The sequence below is a fragment of the Haliotis rubra genome, unplaced genomic scaffold (genome assembly GCF_003918875.1).
Source record: "Haliotis rubra isolate DU_JTF1 unplaced genomic scaffold, ASM391887v1 Scf8, whole genome shotgun sequence".
Lineage (NCBI taxonomy): Eukaryota > Metazoa > Mollusca > Gastropoda > Lepetellida > Haliotidae > Haliotis > Haliotis rubra.
In genome coordinates this window covers 3,358,501-3,363,202 of record NW_025767523.1, presented here as the reverse complement: position 1 = coordinate 3,363,202, position 4,702 = coordinate 3,358,501, and the positions used below count along the sequence as shown (strand labels likewise).

At 37.2% G+C, this 4,702-nt stretch overlaps 1 long non-coding RNA gene across 1 annotated transcript; it reads left to right on the top strand.

Annotated features, from left to right (window-relative positions):
- Positions 1-201: 201 nt before the first annotated feature.
- LOC124261439 lies at positions 202-3,792 on the top strand. Its single transcript, XR_006894323.1, has 3 exons — positions 202-303; positions 2,718-2,794; positions 3,688-3,792. It is a non-coding gene; the product is annotated as an uncharacterized LOC124261439 (long non-coding RNA).
- Positions 3,793-4,702: the final 910 nt, after the last annotated feature.

Sequence of the window (4,702 nt, the reverse complement as noted above, 5' to 3'; positions counted from 1 at the left end):
CCTCCCAGCGTCCCCGCTATTATATATCCGTGACTGTGGTACACATGATATTTAAGATTACATCAGGATTGTTTCTGAAATAAACATTCATGCGAGGGCTTTCATCACCCAATTATCATCGATTACGTAGTGTAATTGATGTATTAAGCGGAACGAGGCTTTTCCGTTGTAATTTGTTGGTCAATTATGGGTAATTTTTCATAATGCACATGTGTGTGGCTATAACCGCTTTGAAAAGGGACGAAGAAAAATAGTGTAGTGTGGCATGTGCTACTGGCGTCTTCTTGCTTCCGCTGTCGTGAGGTGAGTTTTCTAAATTTATAGTCTCCACGTAGGCAGTAGTGAGTGAGTGAGTTGGGTTTTACGCCGCTTTTAGCAATATTCAAACAACATCACGGCTGGGGACACCAGAAATGGGCTTCACACATTGTACCCATGTGGGGAATCGAACCCGGGCCTTCGGCTTGACGACTGAGAGAACACATTAACCACAAGGCTACCCAAAATTAGCCTTTGTTCTTAATTCAGTTATGATAAAACTAGAACTGTGAATTCAAAAGTAATGACAACATATGTGTCAAAAATGTATTAAAAATTAAAATAATTCTAATTTTCCCCATGTTCGAGATATTACTATTTTATTATAATATAAACGATGCACACACGCGCAAGTTAAGACGCGACCTGTGTGTGGCAACTTATAGAAATTTGAGTTTTAAAGGAAATTTAATGATCACATAAAATCTACTCCCGTACTTAGTAAATTCGTTGTTGGGCAATTTCCCAGCAGTGTCCAGGAATACTGCCGGTTAATTATAGGAAACGTCCAACGCTGATAAATACATATAATCACATGGGTTACACTCATGCTCTCAATTCACTACCATGACGTTTAGCGTAATGCATATTGTACTTACACTATTGAAGCATTCAAAGTTAAAACTAAAATAGATAATACATGATCTTACCTACATGTCGAGGCACGGGTATTTTCTAGTATATTTACGTCACACAAAATAATTTAATGTTAGATATATGTAGTACAACTTGTTTTAATTGTTTGCTAAAATCCTTTTACAAACTAAAGTAAATTTCAACACAAATAAATCTAAAGAGTAATCAGATGTTATATAGAATTTGACCGTTATATTGACAATTGGTGAAACTTCAATTAAGAATTTCCAAATAGATTTTCAAGTTCATCTAAAGTAATTTTGAATGCCTTACACTGGCATTTCTATATCAAATAACGTCAAAGAGTTATGAGACCTGGAAATATATTTGTTTGTTCCATAGTAGTTATCAAATGTATCATTGTAAGGTAATAAACATTTTAATACAACTGTAACGTAAAATAATGTCAACATAACGGCTGCAGGTTTTGTCATTTTCAGAACACTGTAAATATAAATAAATTAATTACAGATCTTTAACAAACGTTTAGCAACAAACGTTGGATTATATAGGCATTTACTACGCCTACAATCTAATTGTATTTTTCATTACCGAGCATGATTATACATGATGCATCTTATTAGAATATCTTCATTACACATTGATAAACGTTTAACAGTTTGACTTGTACACAATATACAAGAATCATAAGGTTGAAATTTCAGTACTTACATACAGATGATTTAACCCGTCAGAGCTTCAGACCATGAGCAGCACGCGCATTGAAATCAGCATGAATGACGCAACATGTTTTCATGGCGTCATCAAATTTGTTAGCGACGTATGCTCATTATGTGATGTTAAATAGCCATATTTGGAATTGTAACGCAAAATACCGTAACGTAGAATATGTAACGTAAAATAATCAGTCATTATTATGAGCTACGCGACTTAAACAAATGATATATTGCGAATATAGGAGACAGGAAAAGGAACTAGGTGTCATCCTTACCAGATGATCACATAGATGTGCTCAGGTTATGTATAAGGTCATATAACTTCGTAACGTAAAATACACCCTTATCTATACTGTATATGATTGTAATTTCCCAACGTATTTATAGTTTATAAAGTTATTACAACAAATGGATTTGATGTTCAATGTCTTCAATAAAGCATGAGCGATTATTTTCTTAAAGTTACTGGATGTATTATTTGTCTCTTTTGATGTTGCTTTCGTTCTTTTGGAGCATAACGTAAAACACCAAAGTATTGTCGACAGTGGAATTTCATTAAAATTCGACAAATACCCTCAAATATCAGGTTAGATGACTACCTCATAGTAAAATTTAGCTTGATATCTTCCACATGATGCATGACAAGATAACATGCACTATCAATAGTGCTATTTTGATGCAACAAAGTTTTTAATTATATGCACTTTGTAATTATAATGTAATGTTTTACATATCGAAAGAATATATTTTTTATGTATTATGGAAATGGTAATCGTAAATTAACACAGAATACCCAATGTATCTTTATTTCCAAACTAACTTTTGTGAAGAAGTTCAATATTTTTGCACTTACAATCATGCGACAACGCAATTGTGCATGTTGAGTGAGAATGAGTGAACAGTTTGCTGTGCAGTCAACTTGCGTCCTTTAGACACGCCAGAGGTCTGTGATCGTTGGTTTGAACCCGGTTTCAAAGTGGTAAAACGTCTGCGACCTGCATTACTTCTGTGCCCATATCAAGCTGGCACGATATGTTATAACTACAATACTATTCACGCTCTAACACATCTATCAAACGTTTCCAGTCACACCTGAAAGACAACGATGACAACGATGATGTTTGTGTCAGCCCTGTTGCTGTTGCTGGTGGCCGCTGCTGCAGGTAACTGTTACCCCATGGGCGGATCCAGGAATTTTGAAGGGGGTCAGGTGGTTCGAACCCCCTGAACCCCCCATTGGCTCCGCCAACGCAAGAAAAATCTTCAAAGTGGTCAAGTCTGATTTTCAGGAGGGGCGAACCCCTGAACCCCCCCTCTCTGGATCCGCCAATGCCCCCCATACTTGTCACTCTACTGTATTCCCGGGGCCCTCTACCCATATATGTCTAGTGTCTACCCGAGAGGATTTCCAGGTGGAACTCAGGTTACTGTTACCGCTGCGTTCTGATTTTCTTCCTTTCTTTCTCAGACAGAGTCTTCATTCATCAACCATTCTCATTTTCCTCTCCATACTCATTCTTCTTATTGTCATCATTCTCACACTCCTGTCTTCTCTCCTCATCCTAACTATTCTTCCCCAACTTCATTTACTCATCCGCCCCTGTGAAGATCCGGGTTGGAATATTGATCTTCAGTAACCCATGCTTGTCGTGAGGCGACTAACGGGATCGGGTGGTCAGGCTCGCTGACTTGGTTGACACATGTCATCGGTTCCCAATGCTGTTGATACTGGATTGTCTGGTCCAGACTCGATTATTTACAGACCGCCGCCATATAGCTGGAATGTTGCTGAGTGCGGCGTAAAACTAAACTCACACACTCACTCATTTACTCATCCTTCATCTTAACCTCCTTATCCTTCTGGGGTGCGGAGTAGCCTTATGGTTATGGCGTTCGATTCAGGTACAATGTATAAAACTCATCTCTGGAGTAAAACGTTTTTACATTCTCACATTCTCATTGCATTTATCCTTAAGAGCGGGAGGAGATGTTGCACAAATACAGTATTTACGTAGGTAGGGTGTCATTTCACCACTCTCTCATCTTTCCCCTCTAGGTCAGCGATCTGGGTGTTCGTACAGAGGTCGCTCCTTTGACAATGGTGCACTCTTCCTTGGCTCAAACCGCTGTACCAAGTTTCAGTGCGACTACGGGCGAGTAAGAAAGGTTGGCATAAGTAAGTTGTTTTTGTTGTTGGCTGCAGTATTCATACGAGTAAAAAACAATTCACCCGTGCAGATCCGGGTTAGAATTGGTCTTCAGCAACCTATGCTTGTCGTAAGAGGTGACTAACAGGATTGGGTGGTCAGGCTCGCTGACTTGGTTGACACATGTCATCATATCCCAATTGCGTAAAACGATGCTCATGATGTTGATCACTGATTTTGCGGTCCAGACTCGATTATTTACAGACCGCCGCCATATAGGTGGAATATTGCTGAGTGCGGCGTTAAACAACAACCATCAACCATTACAAAATGTTTAAAAAATGTACAAAACAGGGGTCATAAGTACAGGTTGATTTACGCGAGAACAGCAGAATTGCTACTGAATGTTGCCTTCATTTTCAAGTATTATCATTAATCCTTTTGTTAAATGTTTGCATGATATAGGCTATTTCATACTAGTCTATTATTAATCTTATTGTGAAATGTTTATATATTGTTGGGTATTGCATATAATAGTCTCTTATAAATCTTATTGTTAAATGTTTGCATGATGTAGGGTATTTTATGATAACCTATTATTAGTCTTGTTGTAAAATGTTTGTATGATGTAGCCTATTGTATACACTACTCTATTATTAATCTTATTGTGAACTAATTGTATATTGTAGGCTATTGTATGATAGTCTATTATTAATCTTATGGTTAAATGTTTGTATGAGGAGGCTTTTCTATATTATAATATTAATCTTATTGCGAACTGTTTATATGACGTAGGCTGTTTTATAATAGTCTATAATTAATCTTATATTGAACTGTTTGTATGACGTAGGCTATTGTACAGTAGTCTATCATTAATCCTATTGTGAACTGTTGTATGATGCAGGGTTATTGTTACATTAATGA